We start from the raw sequence: 25,347 nt of genomic DNA on the forward strand, positions 1-25,347 counted from the left end.
TCTGTACTTGGTCATGCCAATAAAGTCATCTTTGATTTGAATAGAGCAGAGTGCAAAGGAAGAGGCCACCAACCGAGCTCTCTGCAGCTCTGGAAGTAACAGCTGGTGGAGATGCTGCTGACCAGCTACTATTATCAGTGATATAAATTGATCAGAACAAGCTGTATTGCCACACAGGACTAGCACTACTTCCGTGCAGCGAGCTCTGCTTACCTTCACCTTGCAGCTATACACGACTTGGTAATCTGAAGACGTACAGAATAGTTTGCTAAAGCATTTCCTGAGATTCCTCGGAAAAGATGAAGAATTCTAATGAATGCCTCTGTCACTGCAACGCCTGCAGCCATTTCTGCAACAGCAGCAAAAGAGCTTCCTAAATTTATATCACCGTTCCGGCCAAATGTTGCGCTGTGCAAAGAGAACCTGTTGCCATTCAAACACCCAATCAACTGCCTGTGATCTGCACTAATCAGCACAGCTGCTGGTTGTTGTGGTGCACCACCGCTCCAATGGATTGCTAGAGTGAGCCTGCCTCTAAGCAAAGTGCCTGAGATCCGAAATCTCCAAACTGAGATTATTAGGAAAATCCTAAAAGCGATGAAGTGTAATTTAAAGGGACACTGTAGAGGGGTCAGGGGAAAATTAGTTGAAGTTACCCGGGGCTTTTAATGGTCCCCCGCAGGCATCCTGTGCCTGCGCAGCCACTCCCCAATGTTCCGCCCCCACCTCTGGTTCACTTCTGGAATTTCAGACTTTAAAGTCTGAAAACCACTGCGCCTGCGTTGCCGTGTCCTCGCTCCCGCTGATGGCACCAGGAGCGTACTGCGCAGGCCCAGTAGGGGAAGCGAGGACACGGCAACGCAGGCGCAGTGGTTTTTAGACTTTAAAGTCTGAAATTCCAGAAGTGAACCAGAGGCGGGGCCGGAACATTGGGGAGTGGCTGCGCAGGCACAGGATGCCTGCGGGGGACCATTAAAAGCCCCGGGTAAGTTCAACTAATTTTCCCCCTACAGTATCCCTTTAAGGCATTATGCGTATGCTGCTCAATGGTGGGAAGTGGAAAGTGCAGTGAAGCGGCGTACAAGCGAGCGCAGCCTGGCAAGGTGTGCGAGTATGAGAGCAATGGACAGTCAAAAAACAAGTCAGCTAAACACATGCTCTATTCTCAGCCTTGCCCTGGCCAAGAGTCATCTAGCATGTGTACAATGCTTAAACAACTGAAGCGATAGGGATATGGAGGCTGCCATATTTGTTTCCGTTTAAGCAATACCAGTTGCCTGGCTGTCCTGCTGATCCTCTGCCTCTAATACTATTAGCTATAGCCCCTGAACAAGCATGCAGCAGATCAGGTGATTCTGACAATGTCAGATCTGTCAAGATTAGCTGCATGCTTGTTTCTGGTGTTATTCAGACACGACTGCAGCCAAATACATCAGCAGGGCTGCCAGGCAACTGGTATTGTTTAAAAGGAAATAAATATGGCAACCTCCATATACCTCTCACTGCACAACAAGCGTGATCCCTGCCCCAGGCTCTTTCCCACATGTACAGGTAAAGGAGTTGGCTTCTCACCATATGATCTCTAGACTTCAGGCATGTGCACACAGCTGGAGTAGTGATCACCTCAGGCGTCAGTAGGAGGTCTGCACAGGCACTGCGCCCATTGAGGCCGGGATGGCCAGCGCCAGGCGTGGTGGATTCTTTGGGCCCTTTGCAGAGCTGTGTTGCTGGATGGACTGACAGATAAACAAGCATTTCCTACCATGCAGTGTTTTCACACCACAGAAACAGAGGTCTCTGGTGACTTCGGCTTCCTTCCTGTTTCTGGCCATACAACCCACAACAACAAACGGAGATCTCCTGTACCAGCCATAACTGGCAAACGTGTTACAGGCTCTCATCAGATGCTCCGTGCCAAAGCCTCAACAAGCATAGAAACAGCCAGGAGTGAAAGGGATACAGAGGGTGCGGTGCTGCTACTGCACTGCAACTCCCCCTGTGCACCACAGCTGTACTCTACTGACCCCTGTCCCAGTCTAGAGCATGCATGTCAAACTCCGGCCCATGGGCCAAATCTGGCCCTCAGAGCCATTAAATTTGGCCCTCAAGTGATTTCCCCACTTTGCATTGTTTGACCCACTGTAGGCCACCAGGGAAGCTATATTGGAGGTGAAGGCCTAAAACACCAGGGAAGTCATATGGTGGAGGTAGGGGGAAAGAGACACTTAAGCCAGAAAAAAAAAATATATATCAGTTTTACTTACCTGGGGCTTTTATCAGCCCCCTGCAGCAGTCCTGTGCCCTCGCAGCCACTCTGGTCCCCCACTGCCATCTAGTTTCGTTTCTGCCGACAGGCCCATCAGGACTGGCCACGCATAGCTTTTTCCGCATTCCCGACTGCAATTAGCGCTATTGCGGGCCGCAACGCGTACAAAAATACGCGTTGCCGCATTATGAACGCATAGATATGCGGCAACACGTATTTCGTCCGCGTTGCGGCCCGCAATAGCGCTAATTGCAGTCGGGAATGCGGAAAAAGCTACGCGTGGTCAGTCCTGACGAGCCTGTCTGACTTAAGGTTCACTTTAACACTAGGGAACTATAAAGGGTAGTGTGGGGGCCTCTAGACACCAGTGAACTGTACAGGCGGGGGGGGGGGGAGGGGGCCATTAGTCACCAGGGAACTTTATAAGGGAGGAAGGTGGCCAGTAGACATTGAGGTCGGCCCACGACTTGGTCCCAGCATACAATTTTCGCCCACTTTGTATTGGAGTTTGGCACTCCTGCTGTAGAAGTTTATCTAGTAAAACACATTATTATTTCTTACAAAACGTTGTTTTTTTTTTTCTAGTAAAACACAACTTAGAACCTCTCAATCTCTAAAGGAATCAGTGACAGTCGCATGACCGCTGTTGTACATCTATTTGGCTTTTGTTAAAGCAGCAGGCACAGTCATACTATCCCAGGGGAAAAGAAAAAAAACATATTTAAGTTGAACAAGTATTTATCTACTTATACTGTATATCAGAGGGGGGGGGGGGGGGGGGGGGGGAGTACACCGGTACATAAGATGTTAAAAAAATTACATTGAATCTAGGCATTGATTCCCCCAATCATGTCTGGAGGAGAACTCCCAGCAGCAGCAGCCATAAAGTCATGCGGTGGCCGAATAACGTCTTTGTGCACCAGACGGTGAAGCATACCCAGGTGACAACCTGCCGTCCAATTGGACAGCAGTGTCACCTGATGCAGAATTGGAAGCCAGCGAATGACTGCTCACTGGCCTCTACAGTGTGTGTGGGAGGTTCCAACACTGCTATTCTATGTACGGGCAGCCGATATTTAAAGGAACAGTGGGCCGCATCTCTGATCAAAAAACGATCGGAAATGAGATTAGACCCGTGGGACATAATCGATTCGACCCATTCATCTGATGGAAAATTGCATGGTGTGTACCAGGCATTAAAGGTAGTGGGTGAGATGCAGGTTAGCCCCACCTCTCCATCCAGAAAACCGCTCTTCACAGATAAAACACCGATAAGAACAAGCTGTGCGACAGAGCGCTCATCCAGGACTAGGAAAACACCTGTGCCTGCGTCTGGCCTGTAAGACAGCGCCCCCCACGGGATAACCAGTGAACTAGCTGCACTGTGCTGCAGTATGGAGTCATATAGCTAGCAGCAAACGCCACTGCATTCCATTTCCGGTCTTCCCGTCTCCAGGTAAACCAGACTTCCCACAAGCCGCACTCGCATTCCTTATTCTATACATATAAAAGATGCAAGAGGCGGCATTCCTCATACAATCCCTCCCGCGTCACATCAATCCCGGCTTTTCTCCATTTCCATCTATTCAAGAATTAGCCACATTTTTTCCCTCTTACCAAATAGATTTAATCAACCTCTTTTTTTCTAAATAACTCCATCTCTCAGGTTTCCATGACAACAGAAGCAGCTAATACAGGACTGTGGCAAGGAATCCCCCCCAACCTCCCACTGCAACACCTCCAAGAAACCTCTGTAACCACACTGCAACACCCCCCCCCCCCCTTCCCCTCTGACAGATGAAAGCAAAAGAAAGAAAGAAAAAACCATTTACAGCGGACCTGAACTCAGAACTTCCTCTCTGCTCTGAAAGATAAGCAACAGCATAGTAACTTACAGAAAAACATTTCAATGTTAAAGCTTACAGAACTTACAGAACTCCTGCAATACATCTGCAGTGAGTCTACTTCCTGTTTTCATGGAAGCTGACATAGGGTTAACCTCATGTGTTTACAAATTAGCTGCTCTGCTGAGGCAGCCAGCTGACAGCTGGAAGATCAAATGACAATTTGTGATTAGTCACAGATGAGGGGGAATTAGTCAGGCTAAACTCTCTAAATACATACAGGGTGCATTTCTCTCTGTTTGCCTTCTGTCCTGTGTAAGAGTTCAGGTCCACTTTAACTTTATATCTAAAGAGGACTATTAAAATGTTGCGCACAGAGCTATATTTAAGGACCGTTTTCCACTAGATTCGATCCAAATTGCAAAACCCTAGCAATTTTTATATAACTTGGGTTGCCAATTTAACACAGGAACCGCGGTAGGAATTTTCCCCTAGAGTTTCTACAAAGCACAATTGCTTTCTGGAGCGATTTTGAGAGCGATTGTGCAATGCAAATGCATGGCCTATGGAGGGGAAAAAAAAAAAAAACGCATCAGCATAACAAGATGAATGAAAAAAATCGCTGGTGTTTGTGATTTGCAATTGCTAGTGGAAAAAGAGCCCTAGGACTTGCATGGTGTGCCAGAAGTAATATGGAGTAAATATGGAGACTGCCATTGCTAACTCAGTTTTGAAGCCCAACCTCTGCTTCGCTTTCAGAGTCTGTAATTCCCACAATTGCCCGACCATTACCTTCTGGATGCCTATATGAGGGGGGGGGAGGGGGTGGAGATAGCGGCTATTAGAAGATCAGTAACATTAGCAATGCTCTACAATGGTTAGTAGAGTATAGGGAATTTTGACCAATTTTCTTGCCATCGCTAAACCTAACCCTGTTCTCACTTGAACCCTCCCTCTATTGGTGCCTAACCCTAACTGACCCCTCTCTCTGCAATGTCTGCCGTTAGAACTATTAGCACGACCCACTATACTCTAGGAACAAGCGTTGCTACGGTAATGTGCGTTGCCATAGCAATGCATGCAACTCGGGGTTCACTGCTGGAGGTAGTACCAGTATTATTGCCGTGCGTGGTATCCGCGCATCAATATTTATAGCTGGTTCGTGCATCAGGTCCAATGCCCTGTATCATTACCTTGTCCCCCCCCCCCACATTTCCACAACCACAACCCCTCCCTAACCAATATACAAGGAGGAGGTCCATGACTGTAATAGACCCTTCTCCCTTTAAGGCATACATGTCAAACTCCAGCCCGCGGGCCAAATCCGGCCCTCAGAGCCATTACATTTGGCCCCCCAAGTGTGCCAAATGTGGGCCAAGCTTTGCATGTTTGGCCCACTCAAGACCACCAGGGAAGCTTTCTTGGAGGTGAAGCTGTAGAACACCAGGGAAGCCGTATAGGGAGGTAGGGGGAAAGCACTAAACACTACGGAACTGTATTGGGGTGGGTGGGGGTCTCTAGACACCAGGGAACTGTATGGTGAGAGAGGCTCACTAGACACCAGGGAACTTTATAAGGGAGGAAAGCAGCCAGTAGACATTGAGGTTGGCCCGCGACTTAACCCCAGTGTTCAATTTTGGCCCACTTTGTATTCGAGTTTGACACCCCTGCTTTAAGGGAAAACTGAGGTGAGAGGGAGCTGGAGGCTGCCATATTTATTTCCTTGTAAACAATGCCAGTTACCTGGCAGTTCTGCTGATCTAGCATACGTAGTGCCTGAGTCAACACCCTGAAATAAGCATAAGGTTAATCCAGTAAAACCAGCTGAGTAAGAGTACATGATCTGCAAAACGATCGATGCTTGTTCAGGGTCTATGGCTAAAAATATTAGAGGCAGAGGATCAGCAGGGCTGCCAGGCAACTGGTATTCCTTGAAAGGAAATAAATATGGCAGCATCCATATAACTCTCACTTCGGGTTCCCTTTAAGTGGCAGCTAAGGTAGGGGTGAGAGTTACCAGCACAAATGTGGGAGAGCTAGAGCACTGCGATGCCATGATGGACCACCTCCATAAAACATGGACCTGGACGCAAGCCGCTTTTCGGGGGTCCATGCGAGTACAACGTCTTGTGCAGGATAGTGTACTTGTTAGGGCAGGGGTCCCCAAACGTGTTGGGTCGAGGGCCAGGTCAACATACTTCAGACTGCTGGGGGGCCGTAGTATACATAAGATGATGCAGAAGTCTTTGCGGGCCAGACAGTAAAGCATACCCAGGTGACAACCTGCAGTCCAATTGGACAGCTGTGTCACCTGATGTGGAATGTGATTGGAAACCAGCGAAATTACTGCTTTCTGGCTTCCATGTGGATGGGTGGTGCCAGCACTGCTATTCTATATGCAGACCACCAATATTAAAAGATGTAGCTGACCGCACCTATAAGTAATACATTTTGTGCATGGGGGCCCTGCAGGCTTTAGTTTGAGGACCATTCCGTTAGGAGCACCGCCTCGTAAAACAGGGTTCAAATCCTGGCTGGGGACAGTAACTATTTAGTAAGGAGTCCTTGGGCCAGACAACAATGTAGGGTAATGTATTGAGGATTATGGATGGGCACACCACCACTTCGCAGTTGGGTGCTTGATATTATGGTATAGGCATACCAAAGTAAAAGTCTATCTTCAAGTATATCAGCACACCAAAATTGTAGAAAATTCACGCTCTTTTATTGAGCCATTATATCCACAAGTAGCCGACAATTGTTTCGGGGCCTCACAGGGTCCCCCTTTCTCAAGGCGTGTGGTCATTGGTGGTGTGAACATTGTAGGGTAACCTACTGAGCACCCTTAGTGGCTGCTGCTCTCAAGTGCTTTAAATCAGACAGGAGAAAGCGCTATATAAATGTTAGAATTATTATCGTAAACCATTTTTGCATTATTAAATGTTACTAACTGGCAGGCTAAGTTTTCAATGCGGACTTCCTGTGTGAATGTCATATGCAGCTTGACTGAAACTGAACAGCAGTCTGTGCTCCATCCAAACTCCTCCCACTATCCTATTATACCTCAAAGGTAAACAGGGAGGAGCTAAGCAGTAACACCAGCCACCCCATTCCTGAGAACACCGAGCTGAACCAGCCTGCAAGAAAAAAACATGAAAACCTATTCATGTTTTTTGGTCAGATGATGCTCTGTGCAGAGGAACAAAACTCCCACTCTGCTGGCAGCTCTTTACATAGTGCATAGATCTCTGGTCATGTGACCGACTTTTCCACAGGGCATTCCTCTGCAACAGCTGCATCAAATATGAAAATTGTGCGGGAAATGGAACAACTGCCTATTTACCTTTACTAACAGTTGGATATCTTGGAGGGTGGGATAATTTTAGGCACATTGATCAAATCTGCCAGGAATCAATTGTCACCATCGATCAGTGTGTGGCAACCTTATGCTGGGAATACATGGCTCGAGCTTGATAATTTCCGACATGTCCGATCGCCGTTCGATCGTTTTGCAGCTCGATTTCTCATTGAAGTGAATTGAAAAAAAAAAAAACATACGAAAAATGAGCGGAAGATAAACAAATCGAGCAGGCAAAACAATCGGGCACAGAATTGAGCGCCAGAATCGACCTGTGTATTCCCAGCATTACGGGAAAACGTCTGCCTCTGACAAGGCGTGCACTTCTCTCCGAGCCCTTAGCTTTCACCCAACTATACAGAATGCCGACGGTCCCTAAAATCTGCAAAAATCAAAAAACCAAAATACATCCCGGTGATGAGAGGCAATCTTTAAATTAATTAAATAATAATAAAAAGACGAGGACGTCAAGCATTCAAAGCAAAAGTATTTCCAGTTGTCTGCCGCTTCTTCTCTCCTCACTAATTGCCTCAGCACACCGAGGAAGTTGCACAGCCTTTGATCCTAATCCAACTTATGAATATTCAATGCTTAGCGCTGTGTGCAGACAGCTACCTGAGCTCAAGAGGGACATTCCTGTACAGCAGCTCAGAGAATACATTAACTGGAGAGGAGATATCAAAAGGTAAGCGTGAGAAGAAAGGTGGGGTGCGGGGAGGGCTGCGGATCTCTGTAATGCCACTGCTAGTCATAAACACCGATAAGCAACTTACAAGCGGACACCTTCCTGGCAATTAAAGCCAGACTGAGGGGGGAATCAGCGGCCCACAAAACGCTTGTTCAATGAATGTCTATGAGAAGGTTCATATCAGTGCGGTTCGTGCGCTGTTCATTCAGCACAGTTTTTGCTATAATGGAAGGTATAGAAAGAGCACTAAGCGCTCAAAAAAATGCTTTATGCAGCGATTGCCTTCGCGTTTTTAAGAATACATTGTATTTATTATTTTCCGGATCAAAGAGTTCACTTCCTGACTTGCATCAGGGAGTGAATGAAAAAACGCTCTGGAAAAGCGCTTTTACCAGAAACCGCGCGCACAAAATGCTTGCGTTCGCGATTTTAGGTGTGAATGAGGCCTCAAAGTGTACCTGAGATGAACTAGGTCTCAGGTTTTAAAACTAACCTGGGGCTTCCTCCAGCTCGCTTGAGGGCGCTTCGTCCCTTGTTGTCTTAGAATTAGTTTACGTGTTTTCCGCAACGGAATCGCACCGCACTAGTGGAAACAAAGCCTTAAAGGACCACTGAAGCTAGAGGCTGCCATTTATTTATCTATTTATTTTCGTATTTTTAAGCAATACGAGTTGCCTGGCTAGCCTTATGATCCTCTGACTCGAAGGCTACTTACACACCAGGACGTTGCGTTTTAGGGGACGTTATGGTCGCATAACGTGCCCCTAACGCAACGCCTGGTGCTCTCTGCTTTGGACGTCGTAGTGAGCCGCATTGTGCAGCTCACTCTGGCGTCCGTGATGCCGTGATGCGTACTCTTGTGCGCATGCGGCATCACGTGGTCCCGCCCGGCCAATCGCTGCACAGAGCGGCCGCTCCAGGAAGTAAACACTGCACGTCACTGAGTGCAGTGAATATTAATTAGCCATGTGCCCGGCCGCTCTCCCCTCCTCCCCAACATGACTGAGCATGTGCAAGCAGTCTAACGCGGCTCTGCCGCTTATAAAGTACTGCATGCAGTACGTTGTCTGGTGGCGCAGCGTTACTATGTAACGCAACGTGGGCACTGTGAACAGCCCATTGATTTTTCATTACTGTGCGGTGGGGCTGCGTTACAGGCTGCTCTAACATGCACCTGTAACGTCCCACTGTGAAACCAGCCTAATACTTTTAGCCGTAGACCCTGAACAAGCATGCAGCAGATCAGGCGTTTGACGTTTAGCTGCATGCTTGTTTCTGGTGTTATGCTGACACTACTGCCGCCAGATAGACCTGCACCCCTCCCCCATTTCCCTCCAAAAAATGCAAATAAAGTAATTTAAAAGCAGTTTAGGTGAAGCAGTGAGGTGCTTCTCTCAATGACGTGCTACCGCAATACACAGAAGTGAAAAATTAGTTCATTGTACTAATACACTTGACAATGCGTTTCATGGGTACCTGCACGCTTCTTTAGGTCAAAAAGTGTCTGTACGCAAGCCAGGGAGCGCTCGATTACACAATGATATTATGAACAGACCTACGTTTTACATTACCATTGGTGATTTTCCAGGGCGCTTTATAGCTATTTTATCATTAGGCCCATCATTGATAAACTTACCGGGTTTTTCTGACTATAAATGTTTAAAAGGAAATATGGCAACCTCCATATCACTCACTTTAGGTGTACTTCAACCTCTTGCAGACCAGTGGTTTATACCCCTCTAGTGACAAGGCGATTTTTCACAAATCAGCACTTCGCCACTTCTATAGCTCAGTCATACAACTTAGCACCCAAATTAATTTTACCTTCTTTTCTTGCCACTAATAGATAATTTTTGGTGGCCTCTGATTGCTTTTTTTTTTTTTTTTTTTTAATTTTATTTGGCTCCCCCCTAAATCGGCCTTGACTGTGATCCATACACTACATTATGCATACATAGACATCACCCTATGTATGTATGGGATTAGATTGTGAGCCACTCCAGGGGACAGTTAAAGGAATACTGTAGGGGGGGGGGAGGGGTTCAGGGGAAAATGAGTTGAACTTACCTGGGGCTTCTAATGGTCCCCCACAGACATCCTGTGCCCGCGCAGCCACTCACCGATGCTCCGGGCCCCGCCTCCGGTTTACTTCTGGCATTTCAGACTTTAAACTCTGAAAACCACAGCGCCATCGTTGCCGTGTCCTCGCTCCTGCTGATGTCACCAGGAGCGTACTGCGCATGCCTAGTATGGTCTGTGCCCGTGCAGTACGCTCCTGGTGACATCAGCGGGAGCGAAGACACGGCAACACAGGCGCAGTGGTTTTCAGAGTTTAAAGTCGGAAATTCCAGAAGTGAACCGGAGCATCGGTGAGTGGCTGCACAGGCATAGGATGTCTGCGGGGGACCAATAGAAGCCCCGGGTAAGTTCAACTCATTTCCCCCCGACCCCCCTACAGTATTCCTTTAAGTGGCAAGGCTTTCCTCTTTACAGCGCTGTGCTAGACCACAGCGCTGTACACCTTTGTGGTTTTTTTTTTCCTGTAATTCAGCCTGCCAGTTTGAATTGCGGCTGGCAGGCTGATGACTGATCCTTGCTCTGTGTCTCGCCAGCGCACGTTCCATGCTAATCCCGCCCACCACACTTTGACGCCAATCAGCGTTAGGTGGTCCCCAGAGAGCCACGCTCCCACCACCCATCAGTGTTAAATGCAAGAGTGGAAATGACCCACGCAGGAGTACCTAGTCAATAGGATTCAGCCATAATGAAAGTTGTATCAGCAGTAGTGTCCTATTTCTGTAAGCGGAGTCGCACTTTAAGCCATCCAGAGAGATTGATGAATGGCTATAAAGTAAACACTGGAGGTACAAATCATAAAGCAGCCTTTCAGCACACATTCATTGTACAGAACAGGAGCGTGCCACTGAGCAGTGAACATCTGCCCCCCACGCTGTGTACACATGTGCTCACATCATGCATGTTCGCTCAGCAGACACCCAGCCTGGCGGCTCCAATTACAGCACAACACAGAAGTAAACCTGAAAAGAGGAAGCAGTCTGTTTTCACACCACACAATTACACAGCAGACAATTTACACAAAAGCCATGAAGCTCAAAACTGGCCCGTCCATCAGATCATCCGCTAGCTGTGTGTCCAGCCAGTTATTATCTCACAGCCCATCAGCCACTTTCATGCTGAACTCCATTATCATCCCTTTGAAGACTGTCATGTGTAAAACAGAATGAGGAACCTTTCCCTTAGGGTGCATGTTATTCTGTAAGAGAGCAGAGACCTGCTTGTCTGTGTTTGTCAGTCTGGAGACTGCTCTTTTCGCAGGACTGTTAAAGGATACCCGAGGTGACATGTGACATAATGAGATAGACATGTTTATGTACAGTGCCTAGCACACAAATAACTATGCTGTGTTCCTTTTTTTCTTTCTCTGCCTGAAAGAGTTAAATATCAGGTATGTAAGTGGCTGACTCAGTCCTGACTCAGACAGGAAGTGACTACAGTGTGACCCTCACTGATAAGGAATTCCAACTATAAAAACACTTTCCTAGCAGAAAATGGTTTCTGAGAGCAAGAAAGGGTTAAGAAAGGGGAATTTCTTATCAGTGAGGGTCACACTGTAGTCACTTCCTGTCTGAGGCAGAACTGAGTCAGCCACTTACATACCTGATATTTAACTCTTCAGGCAGAGAAAGGAAAAAAGGAACACAGCATAGTTCTTTGTGTGTTAGGCACTGTACATACACATGTCTATCTCATTATGTCACATTTCAGTTCGGGTATCCTTTAAATGCGTTGCCATTCCTCTCTACTACTTTTCTGTAGAAAACTGTAAATTGCTATCTTTCTATTTTGTCTGAATACTTTAGTGGGAGGGGCCATACGCTGACATCATCACACTCTGCTCAGCCTCCCAAGCCAAGAAGGGGGTGTGCCCAAGACCAGGCTTGTGGGCTCTTAAAGGATACCCGAACTGAAATGTGACATAATGAGATAGACATGTGTATGTACAGTGCCTAACACACAAAGAACTATGCTGTGTTCCTTTTTTCCTTTCTCTGCCTGAAGAGTTAAATATCAGGTATGTAAGTGGCTGACTCAGTTCTGACTCAGACAGGAAGTGACTACAGTGTGACCCTCACTGATAAGAAATTCCCCTTTCTTAACCCTTTCTTGCTCTCAGAAACAATTTTCTGCTAGGAAAGTGTTTTTATAGTTGGAATTCCTTATCAGTGAGGGTCACACTGTAGTCACTTCCTGTCGGAGTCAGGACTGAATCAGCCACTTACATACCTGATATTTAACTCTTTCAGGCAGAGAAAGAAAAAAAGGAACACAGCATAGTTATTTGTGTGCTTAGCACTGTACATAAACATGTCTATCTCATCATGTCACATGTCACCTCGGGTATCCTTTAAATCTGACTAATATCTCTGCCTAGAGCTGCAAGGCCTTGCAGCTCTATGGCCACCCAACCCCTGTACCCTCCTCCTAATGTTTTATGCCCCCCCTGAGTGCCCATGCAGTTATACTTTACCTGTCACGCCGTGCCCTGTGTCCTCGCTGTACTTTCACATTTGTGCTGCTATGTGGTTGCCGGCTTTATAGCATGTAGACTGCGTGTGACACATTATTGTTAATATTATTAATTGTATTTATAAAGCGCCAACATATTACGCAGCACTGGACATTAATTTAGGTTACAGACAATATTTAGGGGTGACATACAGCAATATGACAATACCTGAATACAAGAAAGACCAGATCACGCACCATAGTATGAGTACCAGGTAATGCTTAGTCAGTCACTGGATGGAGCATGGAGGTTAGGCAAGTTAGGTTCACTCAGATGCATAGCATGGGTTCACAGTAATGGAGGTGCATGATCAGGTAGGACACAAAAGGAGGAGGACCCTGCCCAAAGGCTTACAATCTAGAGCATATATGTCAAACTCCGGCCCGCAGGTCAAATTTGGCCCTCAGAGCCATTAAATTCGGCCCTCAAGTGGTTTCCCCACCTTTCATTATGTATTGGTCACTCTAGACCACCAGGGAAGCTATATTAGGAGGTGCAGTCCTAGAACACAAAGGAAGGCATATGGGAGGTAGGGCGAAAGCAGTAAACTGTATTGGGGAGGGTGGGGGTCACTAGACACCAGGGAACTGCACAGGGGAGGGAGAACCACTAGACACCAGAGAACTTTATAAGGGAGGAAGATGGCCAGGAGACATTGAGGTTGGCGGGCAATTTCGGCCCGTGACTAGTTCCCAGTGTATAATTGCGGCCCACTTTGTATTTGAGTTTGACACCCCTGATCTAGAGGGAGAGGTTAGGACACGAAAGGTAGGGGACCAGAGTTCAGCTGTGGGTTTAGAGCACTTGTGAAGGCCAGAGTGAAAAGGTGAGTTTTGAGGGCCTTCTTGAAGGTGTTGAAGGAGGGGGCTGCCCTAATGGGTGGAGGTAGGGAGTTCCATAGTGTTGGAGCGGCTCTTGAGAAGTCTTGGAGGCGTGCATGGGACTGGGTGATGCGGGGGGGACGGTCAGGCGAAGTTCATTGGAGGAGCGGAGTGAGCGGCTTGGTGTGCATCTCTGAGTAAGATCAGAAATGTAGGTTGGACATATACATCCCATATGCAATAGGTCGGCAACCACATTGCACGCAAATGTGGAAGAAGAGTGCGGAGACAGCAGCGGACACCAGAAAGGTAAAGTATTAGAGCATGGGCACCAGGGGTTAACATCTTCATGTTGATGGGGGGGCATGGCCGCGGTTTCTATTGCGTTCGTCATTCGCGATTATCGCATGCATACAGCATAGGTGGTGTCTAGTGGTTCCCACCTCCCCAATACATTGCCTAGTGTCTAGTTAGTGTGTTTCCACCGCCAACACTACCAGTGCTCTGCAAGGGGATGCAGGGAGAGAGGAGTGAGAGAGTGGTCAGCCTACAGACAATCACACTATGGGGGGGGGGGGGGGAGGGGGGGAAGGGGGACCACTAGACACCAATAATAATACAATACAATAACATTTCTATAGCGCTTTTCTCCCATAGGACTCAAAGTGCTTAGGCTCTCTCAGATTCAGTAATTAGTAGGATGAAGTATTCACACAACAAAAGTTATATTTCTGCAAATGCCAAATTGAACAGGTGGGTTTTCAGTCTGGATTTAAACACGTCCAGGGATGGAGCTGTCCTGATCTGTTGAGGTAAGGAGTTCCAAAACGTAGGGGCAGCATGACAGAAGGCTCTGGGACCAAACGTTTCCAGGTGGACTCTGGGTATGACTAGATTATTAGAACCTGTTGATCTGAGAATGCGGGGATTGCTACGCAGCTGCAACATATCTTTCATGTATCCAGGGCCTAAATTATTCAGGGATTTAAATGTCAGTAGGCCGATCTTGAATAGGACCCTCCATTCTATAGGTAGCCAGTGAAGGGAATGCAGGACTGGCGTTATGTGGCAGTGACGGGGTTGGTTGGTTAGCAGTCTGGCAGCAGTATTCTGTATCAGCTGTAGGCGGTACAAGGCCTTTTTTGGAAGACCAGTGTAGAGAGCATTGCAGTAGTCCAGTCGGGATGTGATGAAGGCGTGGACTAAGGTTGGCAGATCTTCTGGGGGGATGAGGTGCTTGATTTTTGCAATCCAGCACCTCCAGGGCCATATGCATTTCGGAATTATGATGTGAAGAGGTATTGAGGTTGGCACTGCAGCAGATGATTGAAAACCTGAGCAGGGAGCTGGCAGGGCCCACTGTGCTTCAAACAATATGGCTGCGATTGCGTGCTCTGGTGAAAAGGTATAGCATTGCTGAGTAGGAGAAGGAGAGAGAGGAGAGGAGGCCGGCACTGCAATCAGCTATTTATTCCATACTGTGACAGATGCATACAAAAAAAACACATATTCAATGTGAGACATGTGACATACCGGTCAGTGGAGCATAGTGGGTGGCGGTGGGTGCTGGGCACTGAGGCCGACAGTGCCCAGCACCCACTATGCTCCGCTGACCGGTATGTCACATGTCTCACATTGAATATGTGTTTTTTGTATGCATCTGTCACAGTATGGAATAAATAGCTGATTGCAGTGCCGGTCTCCTCTCCTCTCTCTCCTGCACACCCATTTGGATTTCACTTTTTCTCCTGAGAAATCTCCTAAGAGATAATTTTCATCTTCTCTTTAAAATAACTTAAGCATTTTACAATTGGAAAAGAACCTAAAAGTTGGAGAGAGAAAAAAAAAAAAAAAGCACCATTAATATTATTTTGAATTTTGCCTTGCTTGCTGGTGGTTTAAAAGGCATTTTATGACCAGGTTAGAAAATATCCCCTAGGAGAAAACTCAGGAGAAAGTGAATTGCATATGGGTCCAGATATTCTATTTGGAAGGGAGGGGAAAACCTCCAGACATATGACCCAAGTATAAACCGAGACTTTGCTCTTGGGGGCATTTTAGGAGCAATACATCTTGGTTTATACACAAGCATATCCGGTAGTAGCTAGATGTGACCCCAGGTTTAGGTCGCCATATGTGCTCCCTAGGATTAGGTAGCCAGAGGTGTGCCCCCCCCCACCCCCCATGCAGATTGGCAAACCTGACTGCACTCTAACCAGTTTATCCCGGTTCGACCTCCTCGGCGCCCCCTCCAGTCTCTATGGCTTCAATAGGGGTACGTGTCAGCAGGTCATGTGATGTGATGCCCCTGGAGCCATGAAGACAGGATGCCACTGATAAAGCTAAATGCACCAGGGTACCGTGGCAACCACTGAGAACCACCGTGATGGTGGAAGCCGCCCACTAATTCTGTCATGATCACATGACTAGTGACAGAGGACCAATAAGAGAAGGAAGCGGGCAGAATGCATAACTCACTCTGCGCACATTAATAAAATTAAATTTCCCAGAAAAGAAACAGGACTTTGAAGGCAGATCCAGAGCAATTATTAGACAGTAATAAGGATGAGGTTTTCTCACATTTGCTTAACTTCACAAGAGCTGGACTAGAGTTGACTATGAACAGAGGAGGTGGCTGCAGATCATCACAGCACTATCTGGGTATAGAGGAGGACAGGCAGTCTGTGCACCCACTGACCAGCCAGGCCTCACACAGTACACTGTATATAAGCACACAGCGCTATCTGGGTATAGAGGAGGACAGGCAGTCTGTGCACCCACTGAACAGTCAGGGCCTCACACAGTACTCTGTATATAAGCACACAGCACTATCTGGGTATAGAGGAGGAAAGGCAGTCTACACACCCGCTGACCAGTCAGGCCTCACACAGTACTCTGTATACAAGCACACAGCACTATCTGGTTATAGAGGAGGACAGGCAGTCTGCACACCCGCTGAACAGTCAGGACTCACACAGCACTATCTGGGTATAGAGCCGAGGACAGGCAGTCTGCACATGCACTGAACAGTCAGGGCCTCACACAGTACTCTGTATTTATTTATTTATAAAGCGCCAACCTATTCCGTGGCGCTGTACAATGTAAGAAAACAAACAAGGGATACATAATGATACAGACAATGGAATATGAACACTGATACAAAATACAGCACTGCTGATTACAATTTGATTTAACATGATGACTAAAATGTATAAATGTCTAACAGAGTATATAAGCACACAGCGCTGTATATAAGCACACAGCGCTATCTGGGTATAGGAGGAGGAGGACAGGCAGTCTGCACACTCACTGACCAGTCAGGCCTCACACAGTACTCTATACCCAGATAGCACTGTGTGCTTATATACAAAGTATTGTGTGAGGCCCTGTCTGTTCAGCGAGTGTGCAGACTGCCTGTCTTCTATACCCAGATAGCACTGTGTGCTTATATACAGAGGACAGGCAGTCTGCACACTCGCTGAACAGTCAGGGCCTCACACAGTACTCTGTATATAAGCGCACAGCACTATCTGGGTATAGGAGGAGGACAGGCAGTCTGCACACTCACGGACCAGTCAGGCCTCACACAGTACTCTGTAAATAAGCAATCGCTTCCCACACAAGACCACCAGGAAAATGTTGGATCAGCAACTGAAAAGCCCTGATAAAAAGCCGGATGTTCTTTCACACTGGCGCGAAGTGTTGGCCTGTTTTACCGGAGGCCAAAGCTACACAAGGTAGGTCTATGGGGCCTTTCACTCCATTGTGATGCTACAGAAGTGACGTATTCAGCGCAACCCTGACGCGAGCGCATCTCTACATTGGTGGGCTACTTGCGTGGCAATGTGTGGCTAACCGAAAATGATGCAAGTCTATTGCGACGCGTATATTTTAAAAAATCTGTGCGGTAGCGTTGCGTATGCACAGAAGCATATTTTTTCAATACACTTTTGCGCAATTAGTTTCTTCGGCCACAGGAAGTGAGCGCTACAGAGCCCTACGCCCTGCTTGGCTGGCAGCCAGAAAGGGATTACTGCGTATTAACGTGGAAATCCCTGAGGGCTGTTTTTGGGCGCTGCAGTGTGATGCCATCATGGCATCGCAACGCTCACAACGGTTAGCAGTGTGAAACCGACCTCAGGCTGGGAGCACACTTGGCGTCGCAACTTCGCTGGCGTTTCCGGAGGATCTTGGTGCTCAGTGTTCCTCTGATTTTCCATAAACTTCAGCGAAGCGTTTTAAAATGCGAACACAAGCATACAACATACAATTCCCAAGTGGGCCATTGACTTCAATGGCCAATGGAGTGAGTTACCGCAAATGCACGCTTTACAGAGACAGGGAAATACTTTTCATTGACTGTATACTGTACTGTACTTAACCATATGCAATGCGCAGATAGTGTGCGGCACCCGCTTTCCCAATCCACTGCGTTCCATTCCTGCTGTCACAGGGAATGCAACGCCCACCACAAAAACATCTGAGAATCCCCCACTGCTTATGTACATGCAAGTTATTATTATTATTATTATTATTATTATTTTTTTTTTTTTTTTTATTTATATAGCGCCAGCATCTTCCGTAGCGCTGTACATAATACAAACAAATAATGGGGAACAAATATACATAAGAAATACAAGACACTGTACAGTCATGACGTTGTATAGAATAAATACAGATACATATATAGTTGATATGTAGTTGGTACATGTACATATGTTAAAATTACAGCAGTATGAGAAACACTAGGAGGAGGTCCCTGCCCTTGCAGGCTTACAATCTAGAGGGTAGTGGGGAGGAAACAAAAGGGAAGGAAACACCAGGATTAGTGGGTGAGCCAGTGTGCCTTCAGTGCTGCCTAGAGCAAATTATAGGCTTGTCTGAACAGGTGTGTTTTCAGAGTACGTTTGAAGGTTTCCAGACTCATGGCATGACGAACCGGCTGAGGGAGGGAGTTCCAAAGGAGAGGGACAGCCCGTGAGAAGTCTTGGATGCGAGAGTGAGAGGAGGTGACTAGGCTGGAGGACAAAAGGGTCTCCTGTGAGGAACGGAGGGTCCGGGCGGGGAGGTATCTGGAGATTAAAGAGGAAATGTATGGAGGTGATAGCTTGTGTAGAGCTTTGTATGCAAGTGTGAGAAGTTTAAACTGGATCCTTTGGGCAACTGGTAGCCAATGGAGGGAGTGGCAGAGAGGGGCTGCCTCAGAGGATCTAGAAGAGAGGTGGATGAGACGGGCCACAGAGTTTAGTAGGGATTGGAGAGGTGCCAGTCTGCTTTTTGGTAGACTACAGAGTAGGGTGTTGCAGTAGTCAAGACGGGAGATGATTAGGGCATGTACAAGCATTTCAGTTGCTTCTTGAGAAAGGAAGGGACGGATTCTGGAAATGTTTTTTGAGATGGAAGTAGCAGGAGGTAGTTAAAAGTGTTAATATGTGGTTTAAAGGAGAGCTCAGAGTCCAGAGTTACCCCTAGGCAACGAGCTTTGGGGGTTGATGCTATTGGGGTGTTATCTACATTGATTGTGACAATGGGAGGTGGAAGAGAGAGTGAAGGTGGAAATATCACAATCTCCGTTTTGCTCATATTGAGTTTAACTATTTGACATTCCTGGACGTGAAACTCACGTCCAGGAAGCCATGTGCGCTCCTGCGCGTGCACGCGCGCTCCCGGCCGGCGGTTTGTTAGCCAGTGAATCAGGCAACGGTGCCCGATCACTGATTCCTCTCCCCCGCAGAAAAAGCGACAGCTTCTCTCGGAAGCTACGCTTTTTCTGCTTCCTATGTCGCTCTAAGCGTACGTGGTACGCTTAGAGTGACGTCACTGTAAACAACTCATGGCTGTCATCTTGTGGCCAAAAAGTAAACTACATCTAAATGTTAAATAACAATAAAAATACACATATATTTACAAAAAAAAAAAAAAAAAATACAATTTCAATCCCACCCTCCCAAAAATACCCACATAAAATGTTTAATTAAAAAAAAACAAAAAAAATTACAATGAAAAAAAAAAAAAATCAAATATTTACCTAAGGGTCTAAACTTTTTAAATATCTATGTAAAGATGAAATATTTCTATTTTTTTTTTTTTGTTATAAGCTTGTAAATAGTGATGAATGCAAAACGGAAAAAATGCACTTTTATTTCCAAATAAAATATTGTCGCCATACATTGTGATAGGGACATAATTTAAATGGTGTAATAACCGGGACAAATGGGCATATACAATACGTGGGTTTTAATTATGGAGGCATGTATTATTTTAAAACTATAATTGGCGAAAAGTGAGAAATAATGATTTGTTTCCGTTTTTTTCTTATTCTTCCTTTTAAAATGCATTTACAGTAAAGTGGCTCTTAGTAAAATGTACCCCGCAAAGAAAGCCTAATTGGTGGTGGAAAAAACAAGATATAGATCAGTTCATTGTGATAAGTAGTAATAAAGTTATAGGCTAATGAATGGGAGGTGAACATTGTTCGGATGCATGAAGCGAAAAACGACTGAATGCGAACTGGTTAAGGAAGCGGGATGACATAAATGTAGATACAGCAGATAGACATTCAGGGATTTTTGATAGTAGTGTGGAGAGGTCTGGGGCAGAACAATAAATTTGGGTGTCATCAGCATAGAGGTGATATTGAAACCCAAAAGAGCTTATTATCTGTCCCAGGCCATGGGTGTAAATGGAAAAGAGGAGGGGTCCAAGGACTGACCCTTGTGGTACTCCCACAGACAGTGGGCGTGGAGAGTAGTTGGTATTGGCATAGGAGACCATGAAAGAACGTCCAGACAGGTAAGAGTTGAGCCATGAGTGTGCTAGGCCCTTGATTCCCAGTGTTGAGAGGGTCTGGAGAAGTAGGGTATGATCAACAGTGTCGAAGGCAGAGGACAGATCTAGGAGTATTAGTACCGAAAATCTGCCTTTGGCTTTAGCAGCTAGGAGGTCATTGGCAACCTTAGTGAGAACGGTTTCCGTAGAGTGTTGAGGGCGGAAGCCAGACTGGAAGGGGTCCAACAGGGAATTAGCAGAGAGAAAATCCCCTTAACCATAACATGCCATCACTGCCATGCGTCTGCTGGATTGCCGGCTATCCTTGCCTCTTCTTTAAGTCTCCAACTCCCTCCTCTTGGTTGAGTGTGACAGAATAACTTGCAGATCTGCAATCTACACATCAGGTCTGATTCATGCCATCTGTAATTATTTTGTGCACTGAAATTAGCGATCCTCAGACCAGATGTGCAGATCGGGTGTGTGAGTAAATCTTATGTTAAATTACTCCAGACCGGAGATGGATATGGAGGCTGCCATATTTATTTTCCTTTTAAACAATACTAGTTTCCTGACAGTCCTGCTGATCTTTCATGTATCAGTGGTGTCTGAGCATTCAGCTAGACCAGTCAGCGCACCTGATCTTCATGCTTGTTCAGGGTCTATGGCATTATGCCTAGTACACGATGCAATTTTTCCATCAGATTGACGGTCAAATTGATTTCGGACAGTCCAATATGATTTCCAATCATTTTTCTGTTCGATTTTGTATAAAAGTTGATAAAAAAACGATTGGAAATCAGATCGGACATGTCAGAGATAAAGGTTTCGATCTTCCATCTGATGGAAAGTTGCACTGTGTGTACCAGGCATTAGAGGCATGGCCACCAGGTGGATCTTGTACCATGTGCTCCAGCTGGCCATTTGCAATTTGGCTCCGGTGTGGCCTGCGCCTAAATAATATTCAGCCTTAAAGGACAACTGAAATGAGAGGTATACGATGGTGCCCATATTTATTTCCGGTTACATAACAGTTTTCTGGCAGCCCTGCTGATCTCTTTGGCTGCAAATGTGTCCGAATCGCACACCAGAAACAAGCGTGCAGCTAACCATAAGCTCAGCAGCACAGCCAGGCAATCTACATTGTTTAAGTAGATCTGAACTCCTGCACAGGACAGAAGCAAAACAAAGAGAAATGCCCCCTGTATCTATTTAGAGAGTTTAGCCTGTCTAATTCCCCCTCCAGTCGTAATCTGATCTCTCCGCTGTGTCACATGACTGCCATGGCAGAGATGGAAGATAAGCCCATTTGAAAGCACTGGATGTTAACAATATGTCAGCTTCCATGAATCAGGAATTAGAAACAGTGCAGATTTATTTTAAAGATTTATATCAGCTGTAACGAAAATGTTTTTGTTTATAGGTTATTATGCTGTTGTGCATCTTTTAGAGCAGAGAAGACTTCTTAGTTCAGCTTAGTCACAGATGAGGGGGGGGGGGGGGGGGGAATTAGACAGGCTAAACTCCCTAAATACATACGGGGTGGATTTCTCTAGGTTTTCCTTCTGTCCTGTGCAAGAGTTCAGGGCCACTTTAAACAGCAAAGGCAGCTGTTCTATATAAAATGCATAAACTAAGGAGGGCTTTTATGCGTGCTCCTATACTGTATTCACAAAAGGTGTGCTTGTTTTTATTTCATTGTTAATCGGCGCGCTCACAATCCCAACGTCCCCCGCTGTTCCTTTAATTCCGTTCGGAGTGTTTGGACTCGCTCACACGGCGCCGCTGCTATCAGCGTCCCAGCGGCAGAGTGGGAGTTACACCGCTGCTAACTGTGACTCTGGTGGGTGTACAGTAAACCCGCTGACAGCTAAAGAGAGAGCAGAGAGTCCCTGAGAGCTTAGCTCTATTATGTGCTCTATCAGCAGATACAGAACCTCTAATTATTATTACTGCTGGATTACCATATAGTAAAACAGCAAAGGGCACTATGCAGTAATTCAGATTAAAGCAAAGTCTGGCATAATCTATAAATAAAAAGCAGACTCCTAACTCGTTGTATAGTTATCCTGCCTGCCTTTGGTGCAAAGTAAAGTAATCTATGGGAAGTTCACCCCCCCTCCCGGAAAAAGGGACAGCTGGGAGCTATGGTCCCCGTCTTTGCTGGCATGCCATTGCTTTACTTGGCGAGTGGAAGTTGTAGCTGAGAGAGAGTGTCACAAAACTATCCACCCAGGATTGTAAGACAGGAATTTCACATCCAATACCCTACTGTTATAGATTCATGCTCCTTAACCGTACAAATGAAACCCTCACTGGAGAAGCATGGGATTTGTTTGATCAGAGTAACCAAGCAGATCGAATGTATAGCCCGCAATGCCCTCCTACTAATAAGCAATGCTTGGTGAAATTGTTTGATCAGGTGATGGATTTGCAAAGCTCTGATAATCTGATTTGCTGTACTTATATCCTTCTTTAGCACAAGATCAGGACTAGCAAATCAGAAGAGACTTTGAACTCTATCACCTGATCAAACTGATCACATGCTTCTCCTAGACATGACCATCATTATACCAGGAGGTGCACAAAGCCAACAAAGATAGGATAGGCTGCTTTTCCACATGCAGGCGCAATCGCTCTGCGTTTGCGAAACCGGCTTTTTCCACTCACAGCGAGTGTGCCGTGAGCTGTCGGGAACTAAACGCAATCATACAAAATCATGCTTGTGCGCAGTTTAGGACTGTATGGTGACAAAAAACACTTTATTTAAGCACCATAAGACAGTACGGCTATGCAACCTTCCATCAGTGTAGCTGGCACGCACAAGCTCCCTACTGTATTTCAAACACTTTTAGGATTCACTTTTTAGGATCATAGAACAACCTACTGGTAGCCAGTGAACTCAAGTTTCCTTAGGTTGGGAGCACACTGGGGAGGTCCAATTTCTTATATATACAGATTTTTTTTTTTTGCAGTGAGGATTTCATTTGTATTGTTAGGGAGCATGAATCTATAACAGTAGGGCAGTGATAGCTAACCTTGGCACTCTAGCTGTGACTAAACTACAAATCCCATCATGCCTCAGCCTCCCCGAGTTATGCTTAGAGCTGTCAGAGTATTGCAATGCCTCATGGGACTTGTAGTTCCACCACAGCTGGAGTGCCAAGGTTAGCCATCACTGCAGTAGGGTATTGGATGTGAAATTTCTGTCTTACAATCCTGGGTGGATAGTTTTGTGACACTCTCAGCTACATCTTCCACTCACCAAATAAAGCAACAGCATGCCAGCAAAGACAGGGACCATAGCTCCCAGCTGTCCCTTTTTCAGAGGGTCGGTCCCCTCTTTGGGAACCCAATCCCACTCACCCTCTTTCTTCCTTATTTGTCCCTCTTTCAGGACCGATGTACAGATCTGTGTAAATATGTCTTTTTCTGCTGAAAAAAGGTGTTCGACTCTAAACTTTATCATCATTTTAAACTGATAGATTTCATCTTTTCAAATGTTAATATGAAGTAAAATGAACCAGGATAGAAAGAACCAGGGTGGTTAGAGTTATAAAACATTTTTCTTCTGAAATCTTTACGGCATGCAGGATTAGAAATGCGGCAAAGGTGTGATAAGGGGCGTGGCAAGGGTGTGACTTAGAGAACCCAAGGCGGTTCCTTGGAGGGGCAGATGGGATACAGAGGCGTGTTCTCTGCCTCATGACATGCCTCTGTGTCCCCCCAACGCCGCCCCATAATTGTCGCCATCTTGGAAGGTAAATAGAGGAGAGGGGTTCCATGCTCAAAAACGCCCACTAGGGGCGTTCCTACAGGCTTTCCAGCGCTGCTATTGGGCAGTTCTCTCTCCCTGGCCGCACCCCCTGCCACTCCCCCGCCTCCCCGCAGGCTGCTGTGAGAGAGATCTCTCTCCTTCCAGTGTCATGACCCGGAGGTCGTAAAAGTGGGCCAGTGTAGCCCACAGGAGCGGCGGTTAACTGATCTGCCCAGCCTCCCGGATCAGGTAGCATCATTTTTATTTTATGAGCCCACCTCAGTCTCTCTGTCCTCTTTCTTATCTCAAAAAAGTTGGGAGGTGTGACAGACAGCAAAAGTTAGACGCCTGAAGTACAATTTGGTAAATTGGATGCATGTAGTCATGGGAGTTTTACTTTCCCTTGAAAGCTCAGATGGCCTTTAAGTCATCAGTGACATTCTACTCAAGCCTGCTTAAAATAACTTCAAAACAACGCCCTAATGAACAACGCAATGCACTTGCACTGCCATTGTTTTTAAAATACAAGAATGTCTCTAGTCGTTCACATTCCAAAAATAAAAACAGCATTAGCCCACAAGCAGTGTGAATATTACAGAAGTATTTTAGTTTATTTACAATGACTAAAAGCCCCAGAAAGCAGCTCATATTGTACATAGCGAGGCTGGGATATCACAGCAAGGGAAGCACAATCAATGCCTGTAAAATGCTGATACGTGACCTATATTAAAGTCAGTGTCCACCCTGGCGGATAGCAAATAATAAACAGGGGACTGTCCCATAACTCCGTCCTCCCTTCAGCATACAAGCCCCCAAACCCAGCAGAGGCGTGACGCAGGCTCGCTCCTCAGCAGAGGCGTGACGCAGGCTCGCTCCTCAGCAGAGGCGTGACGCAGGCTCGCTCCTCAGCAGAGGCGTGACGCAGGCTCGCTCCTCAGCAGAGGCGTGACGCAGGCTCGCTCCTCAGCAGAGGCGTGACGCAGGCTCCCTCCTCAGCAGAGGCGTGACGCAGGCTCCCTCCTCAGCAGAGGCGTGACGCAGGCTCCCTCCTCAGCAGAGGCGTGACGCAGGCTCCCTCCTCAGCAGAGGCGTGACGCAGGCTCCCTCCTCAGCAGAGGCGTGACGCAGGCTCCCTCCTCAGCAGAGGCGTGACGCAGGCTCCCTCCTCAGCAGAGGCGTGACGCAGGCTCCCTCCGCAGCAGAGGCGTGACGCAGGCTCCCTCCTCAGCAGAGGCGTGACGCAGGCTCCCTCCTCAG

General features: G+C 46.6%; 1 protein-coding gene across 6 annotated transcripts in view; it reads right to left on the bottom strand.

Moving 5' to 3' along the window:
* Positions 1–25,347, bottom strand: part of LOC137532262 (calcium/calmodulin-dependent protein kinase type 1-like) — a 247,196-nt gene that overhangs the window by 198,855 nt on the left and 22,994 nt on the right. The window contains exon 1 of one of the 6 annotated variants that reach the window (XM_068252577.1): positions 15,782–15,913. The exons of 2 other annotated variants lie outside the window; for them this stretch is intronic. The gene's annotated coding sequence lies outside the window, so the exon portion shown is untranslated. Of the gene's footprint in view, positions 1–213; positions 236–1,572; positions 1,749–15,765; positions 15,914–25,347 lie in introns of those variants that run through there. 3 more of the 6 variants (XM_068252578.1, XM_068252579.1, XM_068252580.1) reach the window with 3 other exon arrangements.

Source organism: Hyperolius riggenbachi, chromosome 9, assembly GCF_040937935.1.
Source record: "Hyperolius riggenbachi isolate aHypRig1 chromosome 9, aHypRig1.pri, whole genome shotgun sequence".
Taxonomy (NCBI): Eukaryota; Metazoa; Chordata; class Amphibia; order Anura; family Hyperoliidae; genus Hyperolius; species Hyperolius riggenbachi.